Here is a 20226-nt window from a genome sequence, read left to right as displayed (position 1 = left end):
ATCCTCAGAATACATCCCTGTTTTTAAGAGACATACAGCTATATTTGAAGTTTAGGGGCCAGGTGTGTTTGTACTATGAAAAAAACAAACAGAGACAAATACTTTAGTCAAAAGAGAACCATTGCAATGAATGAATGGTCAAGTACATACTGATTCTATTTTTTTGTAAATATCCTCTTTCTCATTAAACCTGACAAGTGCAACTATACCTCATACTGTAATAGGCTCCTCTTATAAATATCTCCTAGCATATAAAAGAGAGGCCTTCTAGGAATTATGAAAGGCAGAAGGGTGGCTGTAGATGAGAAAGAACACAAGCCATACTATGCAGCTAATGTTGCACCAGGGATCAGACCATAGCTTTTATTATCTGTGCTAGTCAGCTTTCTACTGCTGCTACAACTACCCAAAATAATTATCTTTGAAAAGGAAAGGGTTGATTTTAGCTCCATTTTTTAGTGATCCAACTCTATGATTATTGGACTTGTTACTTCTAGATCTATGACGAGGACATTATAAAGCTGCTTATCTCATGGCATATAGGAAACAGAGATAAAGAGAAAAGGGGCTAGTATTGCACTATCTCCTTCAAGGGTGAACCAAAAGGCCTCCCACCAAGCCCCCACCTCTTACACTTCAAACCACTTCCCAGAGGACCACAGGTAGAAGACCAAATCTTTAATGCAATAGTCTGTGGGGACGTAGCAGACTATAACATTCTAAGAACATAGGTTTAAGCAGAGAAGTGACATAATTGGATACCATATTTAAAAAAAATTCTCCCTCAAGTTTGGGAAACAATCTAGAGCCTATTGCAGCAGACTGGATGAAAGATGATAACAGGACCTATAGAATGGGAGCTCTCAAGATAGAAAAAAATGAGATGCATTTGAGGTATACTTTGGAGACAACTTTGACAGTTCTTGCTGATGAATTGGATATGGAAGATGATGGAAAACAAGAATGACTCTCGGGCTTCTGGCTTTGGAAACTGGCTCGATGGTTGTGCTGTTTACAGAGCTGGAAAAAAGACTGAAGAGAACCAGGCTTCAAGGAGAAACGCAGATGACTTTATTTTGGTCCTGTTTTGCTAGACATACCTTTAAGACATTGAAATGAAAAATGCAAAATAAATAATTGGATATTTGTGTCTCAGGTTTATAGAAAATATATGACTTGAAGATAGATACGTAAATGCTCTCAGATGATAGGTTCAATTAATAAAGTGCATCATAAGGGTATGTTTCCAAAATGATTTCTGCAGTGCAGAGCTTTCAATTTTGCCTTTACTTTTGAGAACTTGGGTCACTGACCTTTCAACTCTGCTTGCTCCCCACTTTCCTTATATTCTCTTTCCTCTCCTCTACAGAGCTTTGGCTTATGAAAATTTCCACTTGTTTCTTCCAGCTGACCAGAACGAGATCATACATCCCATTTTAGATGCTTTGAGCTACAGTGGAAAAACCCCACTGAAAACAATAATAAATAGCACTAAGGTAGTTTTCAGCAAAAACTGAAGAGGTTTTCTCTCACTGTGAATAGAGCAATCCTCACCACTTTGTTCCTGGTTTACCCCTTGTGTTTAGGAAGATTCTCATTTATCCTTCGTGTTTAAATATTACCCCTGCGTATGCTATCTGACACACACAGTATGGAATTCATATTGTTTCAGGATCTCAGATTGAAATATGGAGAAATACTCAAAAACCTTTTCAACCTGCTCATGTAACTTGAAGAACACAACTGTAAAAATATTTCAATTATTTTCACTTTCTTTTTTCTCTTCCTTCTCTTTCTTTCTTCCTTTCCTTCTTTCATTTGTTGTTGTTTGTTACTGGCAGGCCAGTACTCTCTCTCTCTCTCTCTCTTCTGTCATGTTCATGGCTGGTGCTCTACCACTATATCTCCAGTCTGATATTCTGCTCTGATTACTTAGAGATAAAGTCTTTTAAACTTTTCTACCCTGGCTACCTTTGAACCTTGATCCTCAGGTCTCAGCCTTCTGAATAGCTAGGATTAAAGGCATGAGCCTTCAGTATCTCACTTCAAGCATTTTGTTGTTCTTTTTCTTTTGAACTATTAACTCTACACATTATCTGCTAAGAATTTTTTAAATGAAGAAAAGGATAAAGGAAATAAAAATTTATTTAATCCCACAAAAATTTGATGATCATAATTTCTGTTCTTGGTGTATTTCTTTCTGGAACTTCCATTACATATATTCTTCATGCAAATGAGGGGGCCACATTTGCATCAATCATAGCAGTTGCCCATGCAAATGTCACAGCCTTTTGCTGGGCAACCAAGAGGAGGAATCCTCTCCTGGCCTGAGTAGAAATGGCTGCAGGATCATCTAGAGTTCACTGAGGCTTGTGAGGGCAAACACTGCAGTGTGAGCTGTACATAATAGCCATGACTGAGACAGTGCCTTCTGGAGCTGGAGCTGTAACTCATCAGCAAGCAACTCTGGTGGCCCTGTAACTCTCAAGTGTCCAGGGAATGCTCAAAGCAGTCAGTGCTGGCATGAAGGCAATTCAATTGCCTGTTTGGCTAATGATCAAGGCAGCCAGAACACCAGGAAATGGTCTAACCATTGTCAACTAAGGAATCAAACTGTCTTGGACCCCAATAACTTTTGAGCTTATTTAAAGGAAAGTAAACATGAACAGAGGATGCTTACAACAAATCCTTATCTTTGACATTGCTAATGACTTACAGTAATCACCTAAGAAGAGGTAGATCTGTATTATTAAGAGTTATAGAAAAGGGAGTGCTCTCTGAGGAAACAGGTTACAATTAAGGCAAATAGGACATTCTATGATAAAAATGTCTATATGTCTGAGTCAAGCAGAAAAGGTCAGATAAATTGATGTTGGGGGAATGAACCCCAAGATAAGTATTCAATTTTTTTGTTTTTTTTTCCTTTCATGCAATTGTTTCTATCATATTTATAAGATGATTTCTATGTTGCTTTGTATGTCCCTCACCCACAGTATAACCCCTACTTTCACTGTATTTGATGTTGCTATAATTTATGGAGGGGAAGGGAAAAAAACAAATCGTTTCACTAAGGATACAGGTGGACCCATTGCAACAATGAGATGTACAAGTCGTTATGTCGAAAAACGAACTTAACAACTTTGGTGGGGGGCGGGGGGGGGAGGATTGGGTTGGGGGAGGGGAGGAGTATGGGAAGGGATGGGAAGGGGAAACAAAGAGGAGGCAACAATACTTGATAAGAAATGTACTCGTTATCTTGCCCATGTAATTGTAACTCCTCTGTACGGTATTCTCACAATAAAAATAAATAAATAGATAAATAAATAAATAAAATTCACCAGAGGAGAAAGTCATTAAAAAAAATGTCTTTCCTGACACAGGAAAGTTCTCCTCAGAAAAGCTGAGCACTCATCTTTTCCTGCTACCTCACTCCCACTTTCTCCTGAAGTCCTGTTCCTCTCACTGGCACATGTAGAGCCATCATGCTATCCGCTTATGTTTCTTTCATGTCTATTTTATCCAACTGTATTTGCTCTTTTCCTGTCACTTTTTCATCTGAGGGCTTCATCTTCTTTTTGACAAGAGCACACCAAAAAAATCAAATTTGCCAAGTATGGCATCATTCCTTCCACACTTATTTCTGCAGATGTGTTGCTGCTGATCTAACTACATTCCATGGACTCCATGAAAAATACAATAAATAAGTCGATAACAAATAAAAGGCACAAAAGAAACCCCGAGCCTTTACAGCGTTTGTATAAGCCCATAGCTTATACAAGTATTAGCAGGCCTCCCTGAAAGTTCTATCTTAACCAAATACCAAAGCCATGGGTTCTTTTGCACAGCTTGTAAGCAAATGTGAGCTTGTAGACTAGATTTACATCTTACTCACAAAGAAAGAAGAAACATGAGGCTTGGAAGAAGGTATAACAAAGCTTTATTCTGTAGCAGTGTGATCACGAATTCCTGGTTAAAGAAGAACTTGACTGATGGGTTTTTCATGATAGCCTCCTAGCACTTAATCTTAGCAAAATAGTATTGTGCTGAATTTATTACAGTTGAGTTCTGAAATTAAAAATGACCATCTGTGGCACATGTGTGTGGTACATAGAATAGTAATATACCGTGGATCAACATGAAGCAAAGGATACAGTGATTGTGACAAGTTAGGTGAACTCAGACATTACACCAAGACAACTGAACCAATATTCTAGACACCAGCATTGGTCCTCTCAAAAATTACCTGCTTTCTGACCAATGCACGGTATATATGAGATATTTGTTAATAATTCTTTCCCACATACCTCTGTTACAGACTATATAGCCTAAATCTGGAAATTCAATTTACTTCACTGAGACAGAACAGGGAGTTAACAAAACTGAATTTTAGAAGGAAAATATCACAGGTACCAGAGAAAAGAAAAACAGTCCATTATCTCTACAAAGCAATAGCACAATGAATGCCAACAGTGTGAAAAAGTGTTTTACTTGGAGTTTTGGGTATATATCAGGTAGAAAGTAAGGAGGTCTGGGTATACATTTTGTAACCAAAGATTAGTATTTTCATTAGGAAACTGAATGCCCTTGAAATAAATATGAAGTACAAATCCTGAGAAAACAACACATATCAAAGGGCTAAAGGTATAAATGCTTAATAGAAAATTGATGTTAGGTGAAATGAACCCCAAGATAAGTATTCAAATGTTTTTTTTATTTCATGCATTTGTTTCTAACTTATTTATAAGATGATTTCTTTGTTGCTTTGTATGTCCCTCCCCCATGGTATAACCCCTGCTTTCACTGTATTTGATGTTGGTATAACTTGTGGAGGGGAAGGGAAAAAACAAATTGTTTAACTAGGGATACAGGTGGACCTATTGCACCAATGAGATGTACAAGTCGTTATGTAGAAAAACGAACTTTACAAGTTTGGCGAGGGGAAACAAAGGAGGAGGCAACAATGTTTGATAAGAAATGTACTCATTATCTTGCCCATGTAATTGTAACCCCTCTATATGGTATTTTCACAATAAAAAAAATAAAAATAATAGAATAATAATTTTAAAAAAAGAAAATTGATCTGTCTGTGAATCTGGAATGGAAACCATTGACCATGGATTAATATGTTTTATTTTAAATGTCTTTTATTTATACTTTTTTTTTTTTGGCCAGTCATGGGCCTTGAACTCTGGGCTTGGGCGCTGTCCTTCAGCTCTTCAGCTCAAGGCAATCGCTCTACCCTTGAACCACAATACCACTTCTGGTTTTCTGGTGGTTTATTGGAGATAAGAATCTCAAGGACTTTCCTGCCCAAGCTGGCTTTGAACTGTGATCCTCAGATCTCAGCCTCCTGAGTAGCTAGGATTACAGGCCTGAGCCACCAATGCCCAGCTTTTTATTTACACCTTAAATTATCTAAATCCAGGGGTTAGAAAAGTGAATGCATGTGAAAACTTTTAGAAGTAATTGTAGGTATATATCCTATCTGTATTTAATCAGAATTGAGTGTTTTATTGTTATTTATTTCTTTGTTACTGCTCATTTTCTGGAACTAAAAACATATACAACTTATCAGCTGCAGAACCAGCGGACAAACACAAAAAGAGGTGTATGACCTCCATCATCTATGATGGCTTCTGACTCACAATACAAAAGTGTAGAAGCATGACTTTAGAAGCTAAACCATGAATAATACCAGGTTCTGCCTTGTGTCCTTGGTCACGTTTCATATCCCTGTCCAGGAAAGAAGCCTACACATAAAAAGGCCACATGTACTTCCCCTGGTTGGCAGTCCAGTCTGAACTCTCAACCAATGGCCAGTAAAACCTTCATTTCCAATCAGGAAAGCTGTCATAGGATAGCAGCTCCTAGCTTCAGTAGCTTGAGACAACTCAAGTAAGAATTACATGGCAGATCTTGTCTCCTGATCCATAAAAGGATGAACAAAACACAATAGTTGTATTGACCGTATAAACTTCAGGGAAATTTGTTAGGCATGCTACATAATCATTTGACTTCTAGTCTACTACCCTTATTTCCATTCCAGAAAGAATGTTTTGGATTAAATGACTAGTAAAACATGTCAGCTATGTGTACAGTAATAGATTTGTTCTTCATGATTGAGTAAATATTTCACTCTTTTCTTCACACCAATATTCCAGATGAATATTCATTGTTTATTAAATATAGACATGTTCCTTAAATGTGTATCTTCTTTGTACTTTTTTTCCTACAGAAAAGTTCTTCCCTGTACTATCCATCTGCCACCAAAAGATGATTTTCAGAATCCTCTATCCATTACTCAGAATATATGCTAATTAGAGAAGTCTTAAAATGTTATGATGTATGTTCATACACTGCACACTGAACAGACTTTATTGAAATTACCTTCTACTGCTGCCAATTACATGCAATATTTACATTAATGCAACCTAAGATTGTGCTGGTCTGTTGTTGTTGGTTGTTTTTTTTAAACAGCCATGTCACACTACTGGCTTATTTTATGGTTGTTATCAAATGGAGACACCATTTCATTGATCACTCATGAATCTGACTTTCTGAGCTGAAACAGAGCTTGTAATTTGTTTCTGTTCTATCTCACTTCATTGGTTTTGGCCTAGTGTGTCTGTCTCTGTTATTATTCAGTTTATTGCTTCTAGCTTGATCTATACATCTTCTCTATGCACCCTTACTGCTAAAATTCTATCAAAATTATCAGTAGAAATACTGAGCCAACAAAACACAGAGTGAACTCCAGTCAAATTCTACTAGAAAACTGCTGAGTTATTTATGAACATACAGCAGATAAATGTGGGAGTCACTAAATATCAACAGTTTTGCCATTCTGTAACACCAAACTATGAAGTTATTGCCAAAAAGAAGTTGAAACCCAGAGAATGATTATGAAATATTTTGGAATCTAGAACAAATTGACAATTTTATAGATACACATGACCTTCCAAAATTTAGACATGATATAAAAGAATTTTTACTTGTATAAATGTTGAGTCCCTACTTGGTTTTGGGTAAATGTAATGCTATCTTCAGAGAGTGTCCTTTTTCATTATCTTTTCATTTCAATTTCATGAAAAGTTTGAGGAGTTAATGCTGTTAGTTCATCTTTAAAAGTCTTAAAGAATTCATCTGTGATTCCATCTGGACTCAAGAAATCATGGTACATATACACAATAGAATTTCACTTATCCATTAGAAAGAATAATATTATATCATTTGCAGGGAAATGGATGAACGTAGAACAAATCATATTACATGAAGTAAGCCAGGCTTGGAGAGGCAAATGACCCATGATTTTTCTCATATGTGGCAGCTAGATCTAAAATATAACTAGGGATGATAATGTGAATAGGGCTGAATGCATTTACATACATATAAACTGACTAAAGAAGGATATGCTTGAGGGAGGAATCCAAAGGCATAACTCTTCTGAACAACCAAAGTACTGTTTATCAAAACAAATGCCAGGAAATGGAAATATGCTTTTCTGTGAGGGAGGGGGTACAAGAATGGAGGGAGGAAAAGTAAGCAAATGCAGTCCTTGTATTCAATGTACACTATGTAAAAAGTGAACTATATAATTTGTGGGTAGGAATGGAAAGTGGGAAATGGGAAAGAACAAAGAAGCATTGCTCTCATAGTCTGACTTATGGAATTGTAATCCTATTATACAACTACTTAATAATAACAATACAATTAATGCCAGGTGCTGGTGGCTCATGCCTATAATTCTAGCTACTCAGGAGGCTGACATCTAAGGATTGCAGTTTAAAGTCAGCCTGGGCAGAAAAGTCCATGAGACTCTTATCTCCAATAAACTACTCAGAAAAAGCTGGAAGTGGTACTGTGGGTCAAGTGGTAGAGCACTAGCCTTGAGCCAAAACAGCACAGGGACAACACCCAGGCCATGAGTTCAAGCCCAGGACCAGTACACACACACATTAAAAATAAGGATGTGTGTGTGTGTGTGTGTGTGTGTGTATCTTACACAGATCAATCAATAGCAACATGAGTGAAGCAGTAATAAAACATCTCCCAATAGAGAAAGGCCTAGAACTAGATAGATCCTCGCTGAATACTACCAGATAGTATTTTTTTCTACTTTTCCTAATTGCTCTACTAAGTGTGACAGCAATCAGACCTTGAAAAGAATCCACATGAAATGACTTCCTTCATCACTTCCTGCCACTTCTGTGTGCCACTGGGAGAGAAGAGAAGACAAGACAAGACAAGACAAGAAAAGAATATGAATAAGAAAAAGAAAAAGAAAGACAGCCTAGAGTTGAAGTGACTAATACATGCTCCTCAGCAGATGATTCAGTAGACTGAGGCTTGGTCCCCACAGCTCAGTCATTGGAAGACATGATGGAGAAGCTGTCAGGGATTTGTATGTTCATATATTTATTGTATATATGCATTTGAGGCAGTTCACTCAAGTGACTGGCAGGTGGGTCCTGTACTATGGGATTCTTCGTGTGTTCGCACCATGAGTGTTTGGCTTGTGGTAGAACTAGTGATTCAAGTTACTAAAGACTTAGTCATCAATGTCTCATAGCATCACTTACATCACATCCTATTGGAGACACAGGTAAAGACATGCGTGAGTCAATGTGGAAAGAACTGCAGGACATGAATGTTAGAAGATGTGGGTCACTGGGGCCATCTAGAGGCCAGTTACCACATTCAGTGTTTCTTATTAAGAGTGTAAATGTTGAGAAGAGAAAGCAGAGAACATTAATGAGAAATTTGGTCACACTATCACTGGTGCCTGGCACAGGTGTTCCTCATGCTTTCCCACAGGAAGCTTCTTCGGTTAACCACAACTTTTCTCCAATAGCCAACGTGCTTGAATTCTGTCTACTAACCTTCCTGAAACATAGGTACCACACATGGTAGGAAACTTTACAACTGTCAGCTTTGTTGGTTCTGAGACATAGCCCCAAAATGGAGTAAGTTAGAGGCCTTTGAAGATAGATAAAAGATATATGAGAGAGAGAGAGAGATCAGATATGGATAGATAACAAATAGATGGATAAAGAGATGGAAGAGAGAAAAAGAAAAATTGATTTCTAATATGTAGAGATTTTAGGTATGACCTTTAAGAATCAGACATTTCAAAAGCTTTCTTGGTGATTCTAACTTGCAGAAAAAAAATTGAAAGTCGCTAGTTAGAGGGAAACCTTCTGAATTTTTGCTTTTGTGGACTCTCTCCTAAATTCTTCATCTTATCCTCGCAGCAATTATTTTCCACATTTGAGCTCCTTGATTTGCAAAGCTTGTTCTCAGACCCGGATTACTCAATTTCTCATCAAGGTTGTAGAATTTCTTGCTTGAGTTCATGGTCCAGTAAATTCCACTAACCAAAATGAAGCTGGTCTTTCCAAGTCTCCCAATGCATAGTAATCCATTCCATCCTCATATCCAAGGGAGAAAATCAGATGTGATGATCCTCTTCAGATTCTTGACTGGGGAGCGATAGAGTGAATCTCTTCACCAAGTACCCAAGAAGCAAGCATCCTTTGTCAAAGGGGAAATTAGTATTTACTAAATACTACAAAGTCTATTATACTATGAGAAAATAAACCCCTTCTGTTAACACAAATGTACTCAAAAGTTGTTGTGGATATATATTATATTATAATATGTATTATATATTATATATATATATATATAATGCTTAGAGGAAGGAGAAGGAAAAGAAGAGGATGGGAGAACATAAAGACTGTTTCTTTGACCTCCATGGTATCAGTCAGTTTAATCATACAATATTTCCAAAGTACACCCAGTCCAGAATGAATAACTGTGTGAAATGACATTGCAATTTAGATGCCCAAAGTTCACAAAAGCTGAGTTCTTCCTAGGAGTCATCCTTACCACAAATTTACCTTGGAAATTACATGTGAAATAGTTGGATCACTCCCTTAAAACAGCATATATTGAAATTCCAATTCAACTCCATGGTAACTATAGTAATGTTTATTTCATTACTTACTATTATAACAGACACAAAGAACTTCCGACATAAATATTTGGCAATTCGAATGAAATTGCTTCACTCTAGTGGTGGCTGTTCTGTTGGCTCCTGAGAGCTCATCATGAAACACAAAGATTAAGTAAGTCTGTCCTCCATTATATTCTAAAATTAAACTGATTTAACAGAATGACTTCCATTTGCCTGGTAGTTAAAAGATGTAATTCTTGTTCTGTTTTGTCACTGGTTGACTATTTGAATTTGAATAAAACAGTCAAATTTGCTGAGCCTTAGTTAATTTATCAATAAAATAAGAAACTTTATGTTTTAATATACCCCAAAATCCTTCTCATCGATAAAAATATAAATTATCAGTTATATTGTTAAAGTGAATACAACAACTGTGCCTTAACATCTCCCCAAACCTTCTTTCCTAAAGCTTTTTAGAAAAGTTCAGCCACTAATTTTGAATCACGGAGTTTCCTAGATAAAGAAAAATATACTAGTCTATACATATGGTAGAATAATCATTCGTCAGTATGTATTTACTGAGAGGTACCTGAGATAAAATAGTATATAAATCTAATTGGTATCAGGGCCTCACTAAAAACCAACTATGGGTAAGTGAGAGTGGTCCTCCTTAGAATCGGGCATATTGTTGAAGTTCACAGGAAATACATAAGAAGAGAAATATAAGTGTCATTTGAAAAGGCCAAAGAGCCTTCCTTTAAGCCTGGCACCCTCCAGAGGGATAGATAATGCTAAGTATACTTTAAAGGGCAAGAAGGAAGTGTATCTGATAGAAAATATTGGTCACCTTATAATCTCAGAGATTAACCTTGAAAATCTATCTCTAGTACAGTTTTGATCATAAACACCTTTTGATAATAAAGTTTCTAGGAACAGAAGAGATGTAACTACCAACCTAAATAGGAGCCAGTATTTAGTCCTGTCCTTCACAGAACTATCAATGCTTCTTCAATAAGTTACTTTGTCACTTATATCTGACTTGTTGTATATCCATTAATATGTCACTGTTAAACATGAAAAGTATGATCCCATTCCAGAATGAAGGTTACTTGTGTTTCTAATTGGAATTGACAGTTCTTGGCATACTAATCATCTGTATACTGAGCTTCTCAAAATGTTGACGGATACAGGGAGGGTTTCATAATGAACTCTTTATAATAATGCCAGGCTTACCCAACAAACACCAAACTTCCCAACTGAGCTTCTTTCCCCTCCAGTGTTAAGACATTTATTCTTCCTTTCTAAGCTTTTTCCTTTTCCCTTTCCTCCAATAAAGATAATCAATTGACATGGTCTTGGATTTTTAAGAATGGTTTGGGTTGAAAGTGTTGTTGCAAGGGAGATTGAAAAGAAATGCATGATTAAATAGAGTTCAAGGATTGAACAGGCCAATACAGCCAGTTAATACAGAAATAGTACCAAATGAGATGAGGCTAGAATCTCAAGCTGGATGTAGATCAGAAAGGCTTCCAAAGGCTAAGTCATTTGGTGCTATATATTTGACTAGAATTTCGGCAGTTAATGACATGGATAAAACTGAATTTTAGGAAAGTTGTGAATGCTGCACAAACTAGTGCATGCATGAGTCAAACCATAAACTCTAATAATCATAAAAATATAGAATTCAGTATCACATTAGTTACCATGACCTTAACAAAGCCCTGAGATAATCAACTTACAAAGGAAAAAAAATTATTATTTTGACTCACGATTTGGAAAGTTTCAGTTCATACTCTGTTTGGGGCCTACAGCAGCCTATATTAGAACAAAACTACCACCAGACACTGGTGGCTCACGCCTATAATCGTAGCTACTCAGGAGGCTGAGATCTGAGGATCATGATTCAAAGCCTGCCTGGGCAGTAAAGTCCATGAGACTCGGATCTCCAATAAACCACTAGAAAACCAGCAGTAGTGCTGTGGCTCAAGAGGTAGAGCGCTCACCTTGAGATGAAGAGCACAAGGACAGAGCCCAGGCCCAGAGTTCAAGCCCCATGACTGACAACAAAAAAAGAAAAAAAAACTACCAACTTTGTGTACAAGAAGCAAAAGAAAAGGAAGAAGAACACGGGACTCTGCAGCTCCCTGCAAGGGTATTTTCCCAATGGCCTAAAGTCCTATTAAGCCACTCCTCTTGTTTCTACTGCTTCCCATTAAAATCAACCAGGGAACTAAGCCTATAACACAGATGTTTGGGGTGGGGGGAATTTAAAATCCAAACTCCAGTGAGTATTTTGAACTTCTATCCAAGAGATCATCACACATTCATTTTCTAAGCACAGGAGCTAGGTACTTGGAGGGAAATGACTAATGTTTACTCAGAAAAAAAAAGAAGATACCTGAAAGGAGCTAAGGGATGTGGCCTGTTCATGAGTAATGGAAGGAGGAAGGAGAAGAAAGAACCGACGTCTCTCAAATGCATCCAGTCCCTTTCCTCAGGGGCAGAGAATCGGCTTTGAGGTGACCAGCAAGTCAACATTGGCAGCGACTGAGCCACTAAAGCAATATCCAGTAAGCTACTGAAACCACAGAAGACTTTGAAACACATGCGTCTGGGTTTCAGTGTTATTCCCAAGAAATGCTGGTAGTCTTCCCCATTACCTCCCTCTGTGAGGAATGGAAACAAGGCTGACAAAGAAGGCACTGGAGAAGAAGTGGACTCACCAGCTGAATCATACTATCTGGTAGGGACTTTTCTGCTGTCACAGAAACTGGGAGTTGCCTTAATAATCGTGCTGGCTTCTGGGAGAAGCTCTTCCTGCAGAAGGGTAAGCCAGCCTCAGACTTCCAGCTGAGGGAAATTAGGTCTCCGTAAGAGAAATAGGGATTTAAAATGCAGACCGAGGCAAGTGTTTTCAAACCAGAGAAGAGGACACAGAATCACCTGGCCTTCTGGTGTCATGCATTCCCCTGACTTGAATATTGTGGTGATGCCGTTTGGCCCCCGGAGCTTTCATTTGAGTTGAGGCTCTCTTTTTCTTTTGCTTCAGTTCAGTGTTTTGCTTGAATCTGAGTCATAAGCTCCTTAAAGCTGGCAGGAAACGGATAGTCGGGCTGGCAGCTCTCTCTCTCCCAAGCAGAGGCAGTGTCTTGGCTGACACCTAAGCAACCTTTCCATCCCCAGACTCGTAACAGAACCAATGAACATTAGGAAAACGGAGGCTGGGCTGCACTCAGAGAAGAGGAGGAAAGAGAAGCCATCCTGCAGAAACTCACTCACAGAAGCCATTGTTAAAATAGGATAGCTTGTGAAACTACCTCAGTCATTGACCAAATCATGTACATGTTTTGTTTTTATTCCTACCTAAACGGGCCTATAAACACTGTCTTATCTAGCTCCCACCTGATCTTCATAGATTTTTCACTCTCTGTCAAGCTTCAATGATCTTCATCCCTCCAGGCCTCAGCAGCCACAGCTACTCCAGTTTAAATTTGCAGTCAGAACTGTACTGGAATAAGACACAATCTGAGTAAACCAGGGAAAAGCATCTTTCCTGACCCATTCCAGTTCTACTAGAATCCCCATTTGGCCACATTAAAAAGAGTACAAATGCAACTAGACGTGGAGGTACCATTGCCAATCATTGACAACCAAGCTCTGATCAGTTGTCAAATGAACTCTAAGTCAGGATGAAGGGCACTAGCAAAGAGAGAACCAGATTTGGAGAAGGGAAAGAAATTGGGAGGGAAAACATGGTGTGTGAAAGTTGTTTTCATAATTACTACAATGTGGGTGACCCTGAAGTTCTGGATGGGAGGCTGGGAGTTAGAACACCTGGATAGGGAGAATCTGCCAAAAAACTAAGGGGTGTTGAAAAGTAACACCAGAATGTTGGAAACAATTCTTATCTCCTTCTTTTTTTGTTGTTGTTTTTGTTCTTTTTTTTTTTCTTCAACCAATCTGATTATTTCACTTTAGGACTGCACCTTGGCAAATATTCTGTTTACAGACCCCAACAGAAAAAGTCCATCTCACCCAAAGCAGTTCTAATATTCTGTATATCTCTCTCTCTCAATTCTCTGTGTCCGACCCACAACCTCCTACCATCATTTGCCTTTCCTTGGCTCTTGTCCACCTTATTCTCAGGCTTCTCAAACTCCACATCTGACATGCAGCAAGACTTCCCCAAACCCAAGGCCCCTGGCCTTTCTTTCTGCCCAATGTTCCTCTGTTTCCTTCTGCTTATGCTATTGACAGATTCAGTACTACTTGTGCACACCAAAGCGTTCCTGTCAATCAAGTGCTTGACCTCCAGAAGGCTGTCTTTGGACATTCAATTGAAAGAATGTAAAAACAAATCAGAACCAAAAAAAGATAAAAAAAAAGATCCTAAAATATCTGAAACAGGTTTGGTTTCAAAAAATTAAAACTGGTGAATGTTGAATGTGTAAAATAACATCTCCCACTGTCCTAGAGAGAACTTTGCAAAGCAGCTCTATTTCCTATATTAGAAATATATGCCGTTTTGTTATGAATTGAGCTCTTTCTTTTCACAGACACTGGCTCTTTGTTTATTTCAGATATGAGTAGCTACACAGCTGCTCCTGAGCTCAATATTTGCAGCATATTAGTTATGAGAGATAACATTGAATTATTAATATAAATAATGTGTTAATACGGCCCCACCTGTATGTGTCAGGGGTCTTGGAAAATAGTCTCTATACTTAGTATGAAATTATTTTAGACCCAAAATAATTTCCATAGTGGGAAAAGCATGGTCATAACCACCAGGTTAAGTAAGTCTGTTTCTCTCTTTCCAATTGGTTAAAATGAGATATGCCCCTCAATTTTATTTCCATGTTTCCATTCTGAATGTTGGGATGCCAACCTCCTTGTAGACAGATTGATCTTTGAGTAACTCCGCCAAACTAAAGATCTTGTGTCTTGGTATTTGAACATTGCAGGCTTAATCTGACAGCTTTCGCTTGGAATGGAAGCAAAAAATTAAGTAGTGAAGGTTTTCAAACAAGTTCTGGTAGGATGGTAGTAAGCAGGAGATGGGAAGAAGATGGAGAGATGTTGGCCAAAGGATAATAATCATTGGAAGTTTCTACAGCTCAATTGTATAGCAATATAACTATATTTATCAACAACATGCTGAGGTCTCCAATTTGGAATGGCTAAATCGTAACTTTTCAACTTTATGTGTATAAAGTGATATAAATCCAGTAGAAAGTGTGCCTAAATGTGTGTATCTAAATTAATAGTACACTCCCAACTGCTATGTTTTTTTCACTAGTAGCACAGTATCCAATCATTTGCAAGATATTTAGTACTTGGTTACAAGATGGACTTTGTGTCAGGTGACTTTGCCCAAGGATAGACTGATTTGAGTGGTGAGCACAAGCTCATCTAAGGTAGGCAAGGCTAGAGATTGAAGAAGTTGATGGAGTTTTTCAACTTACAATGTGTTCATAGTGAACACAACACTGTCCCATATGGAGGACCACCTGTGTTAGACTTTTGAAACATGTAACGAGAATGGATAGCTTGCCTTCTCACCAAAAAGTACAATAAAAGTAACTGTGGATGAGGTAATGCCTTTGTTAGTTAGCTAAATGTAAGTATTCCATTAAACATCGTGTACAGAGTAAAACATACCTAATGATTACCAGCCACTTAAAATAATATCATAAAGTGAAAACGGGATAGTGAGCCATTTCTCCCAGGCTACATCATTTTCTTAGGATTGCTGTAAAGTACTGCCACAAACTTGGTGCTTACAACAACAGAATTTATTTTCTCACAGTTCTGAATTCTAAACCTTCAAACTCATGGTGTTAACTTGCATTTGTGACCTTTACAGTATTTTTAATTTTAATTCTGACCATAGCCCTTAGCAATGAACTCTGCTCTTAAAATAAGCTCTGTAGTTTGTATGACGTTTGATTAGATTGCAATACTAGGATCCTTCTGGTTAAAGTCAACTTCAGGCATCAGCTTTTGAATTAGGGATTCTTACAAATGGTGCCAGGCATGCAGTTCTATTATGCTCACAAGTTACTCTTAGTTGAGGAACAAATTCTATTTTTCCCACTTGTGCAGAAGTCATTGGAAGGTCAAATTGCAGAAATTTCACTATTTTATATGCCAGAAAGAATGTGCATAAAGCTCCCTAATGCCAATAAGTATCACTTACAAAGAACATCCTGACTTAAGAAATAATAATCAAAATAGGAAGAGTATTTGATTTAGAATCAAATACATACAGTGTGTGTGTTTTACGTAAGGAAACAGAGACATACATGCATTCAATAGACACTTCATGGGGTTGTTCTTCTACACATTACCATTCACCCTGTCTGGGAAATGTCCACATCTTTCTACACTCTGAGATCTGCCAATCACTTCTCCTATCCACCCCCACATAACCAGCCACATGCCAGCCCACTGGCCCAATATAGCTTAGCCAATCATATTTGGAGTTAAATCAAAAATACCAGAGTCCAGGAATCATTGCAACCAAGTAAAATGATGGCATTATCTGGCATATGGTTCTGGGATGTCTCAAAACTTTTCTTTAGCTTCCTTTTTCCAAAGGCTAGGGGGTTTAATCCTGCTTCACTTCTGCAAAATACCTCAGCATCTTTCCAGTAAATTCTTTTCTGTGGCTTAAGTCAGCTAGAGTTTACTTTTGCGGCCTGGAACCAAGAGAATCTTAACTAACACAATGCCTTAAGAACATTTTTGGAAAGATATACAAGAAATTAACATCAATTACCTCTGAGAAATTAAGAAGACTATAGGTCCTGAAGATAGGTACTTTTATTTATTATCTTACAATACTTATTTCAGCAAGGATTAAATATGAAAAATTAAGTATGTAAAATTATAGTCATATTTGAAAAAGAATAATACAATAACACCATTATAATTTTTCATGTCACTCTACCCATATTTTAATCTAGCCTTCTCATTTCAGGGATGTGCAAATAAAATGACCAGGATTCAAAGCTTTTATAATCATGAAATCATTATTTTAGATTAGCCTGGAATCATCATTACCTTATTATAATAAATTGAATAATGATTCATTCTAATTCATTCAACTAGGATAAATAATGATTTTGTTTTTAGGTGCAGTTGTATTAAATGACCAAAAATCTCCCTGGTAAAGTGCTTTATGTTCTTTCTGTCTATACAATATTGAATTTTTTTTCTTCCAATGTTGGGGATTAAACCCTCAGGCTTGCTAGGCAAATGCTCTACCACTTGATCCATTCCCAGTTCTTTTATTTGTAGTTTTTCAGATATAGTCTCCCTGACCTTTACGGAGGTAGCTTGGAATTGTGATCTCTCTATCTCTACTTTCTGAGTAGTTGGAATTAAGTTGTATAATACCATGCCTTATTGTAATATCCCAGTTTTATGCAATTTGAAAATCATTATGGTTAATAATCTTCTACTTTGGGGAAAAAAACCAACAAACTGAGATAGGTTGGTTACTGATCATTTTACACCTAAATGTGAACTGTCTGAATCAGTTTAAATTGATCCAGGCACTTAGATAAAAATCACTCCCATTGAATAAATTGGGAGTTCTAGTGAAAGTCTAAAAATTAAGAGATTTTGTACCAATATTTTCTAGCTCTCTTCTTGCTTAGAAAGAAAAAGTTAATGTGCTTAGAAAATTCTCATCCCTAGAAAGAAATGAGTATAAGTCAAGATAAATATATCAAATTAGCCATCTGTGCAAATAATCCATTCTGGAAGGTAACCTGCAAATGTCTTGTGAATGGGAGCAAAGGATTTCTATCTAGAGAGGGGAAACTGTACTAGTATGTAATACATAAAGCAGTAAACTGTGCAGTTGTATTTTACCTTGCTAAGGGTGATGTCATGGTACTTTAGTAATTGACTTGAAAATAAGAATCAGAGAACAGGAATGCATCATTGTTTGTCCAGGACTGTCTTGAGACTCCGAACACTGCTCAGGATCACTCTGATTCTACACAGGGGATCACAGTACTTTAGACATGCAACAGGTGTTTCCTCGACACTAAACGTCACAGAAATAAGGTCGCAAAGAAAGAGACAAAAGGGGAAAGGAGAACAGGAAGCAGAGAGGGAAAAAAGAAGAGAAAAAAATGAAGAAAGGATGGGAAAGAAGTGAGAAAACTGAGGGAAAAGAGAGAGGGAAGCAAAATAAGCACTATCTATTTGGGCCTGTTGAGAGGTTTGAACATTGTGAAAAGCACTATCTGGGCCTGTTGAGAGGTCTGAACATTGTGGAGAGAGGCTGATACTTTCCTCAGGTTTGTAGCAATCATATTTTAACTAAATTACCTGTCACAAATTGACTTTGTTTCATGGTGTGATCTTAAGTATGGAAGTTATTAGCTCACCCCTGCTTAAAATTCAGAACTTGTACTATATCTCCTTTCTTATATGTGGTTTATCAGTTAAATCTGCATTCTTACCTTAGTAACTTTACCACCCAGCCACAAGGCTCCTCCGTGCCATGGGTTTTGTTTATGCTTGCAGAGCTCATACATAGGCCTTGCTTTTCCATACCCTAGAACCTTTACATATTCTAATTCTCTCTCTGGAGGCAAGCAGTGGAAAGCCTATCTTTCAACCTCAGCCATCACTCCCTTGGTCTTGCTCACTCCCTTGGTGAGCTCCTGAACTAGCAAAATAGGCTCAAGCAAAATTTCTTCTCTAGATCCACACATGCCTCCCCTAAGATAATAATTTATGAAGAACCTATTGGTATTTAGCAAATGGACTATGGTTTTCTAAGTACCTGCCTTTATCCTATTGAAATACTGAGCTCCAAAGTATAAGCATCCTTCATGTTTACCGAAGTGCCTCAATTGCCCATACCTGCTCTCTACAGACCCTCAAAAATGATGATGAAATGAATGAACACAGTGATACCCACTAGGAAAATCTACTCTATACCCGAAAATCATATACAATTCATACCTCCTGGCTATTTTAAAATTCTATAGAGATAGCAACAGAGTAAAGAGCAGCATGAATGAATCCATAACTCACAAATGAATTATATAATTTCCTGGTAAGCTAAAGTCTTATTGCAATCAGTTTTAACATCTTTTTGCTTTTCTCACTTAGTAATGAGTTAAGCAAAATCATGGGCATGTGTACATTTTGTATTTGCATAAATCATGATTTTTCATTATGTTTGCAAACTATGTAACACTTATAATAGAACATTCTTGTTTAGTGGGTCAGTTTGTAAACTACCAAATAGTTTAGTTTGAGTTCATGTCAATTAAAATATAAAAATATTTCCTGTTGAGTAACTGAACATTGCTGTTAACATGGCAAGACAGAAGTGAATTTGATATGTGTTAATATCATAACCCTAAATTGAAATAGAAACAGAAAATACAATACAGCCCTTTAGAACAGGTGGCTGTCACATTTCTATGAGATGTGAACGTATATTATACACACACATACACATATGTACATACGTATGGTAAGATGTAACTGATACATTGTAGTGGATATTTTTCCATACAGCAATTTAAGTTTATAGATTTTTTGCATCACAAGTGTGTATCACACTCTATTAAACGTGGTCATAGGGTACAATGTTAACTCTGTTGCTTAACACTTTTAATCATGGTTACTCACTCTTGCCTGCTATTTGCTTTTCCATCATTCTGCCTAACTGAAGCCTATGTATCATTCTCCCCCACACCCTTACCCCCATCAGATATGGTCCCATTCATTCAAATGGAAATAAGAGCCTCTTTCAATAAAGGAAGCTGAACAGACCACATGAAGCAAAGGACTCCAAATCAAATGGCCCATTACTCAGTAAACTGTTGAGCCACTAAAATGACTGACCAGGTAACTGGGTCAATGAGCTCAAGGGAAAGGATTACTAAGCCAATAAAGCATCCAGAGAGTTCTTCCACCACACACCCTACCCTCATATACCTCCCCTGCATACATACTCAACAAGATTTGTGCATTTAGTAGGACTGCTGGTTGAGCTCTCTAGAAAAGAAGTAGTTCTTACTTTGCCAAACCTAGGAACCACAGTTTTAACCTTCACTCACAAAGACAAGTTGTAGCTCCAAGCACCATGTGACTCATTTCTCCTGGAGTCTTGCATGCATCTCTCAGAGCTGAGAGTACCCCTTTTCTCTAAGTCCCTCTCATATTTCTTCTAACAAAAGGTCATTTGAAGGTCATCAGTCTAGTCCTCAGGTTTTGAAAAAAATGATTTCTTA

Source organism: Dipodomys ordii, unplaced genomic scaffold (genome assembly GCF_000151885.1).
Source record: "Dipodomys ordii isolate 6190 unplaced genomic scaffold, Dord_2.0 Scaffold13, whole genome shotgun sequence".
Lineage (NCBI taxonomy): Eukaryota > Metazoa > Chordata > Mammalia > Rodentia > Heteromyidae > Dipodomys > Dipodomys ordii.
The sequence above is the reverse complement of the archived record's forward strand: the minus strand, read 5'-3'. Positions refer to the sequence as shown.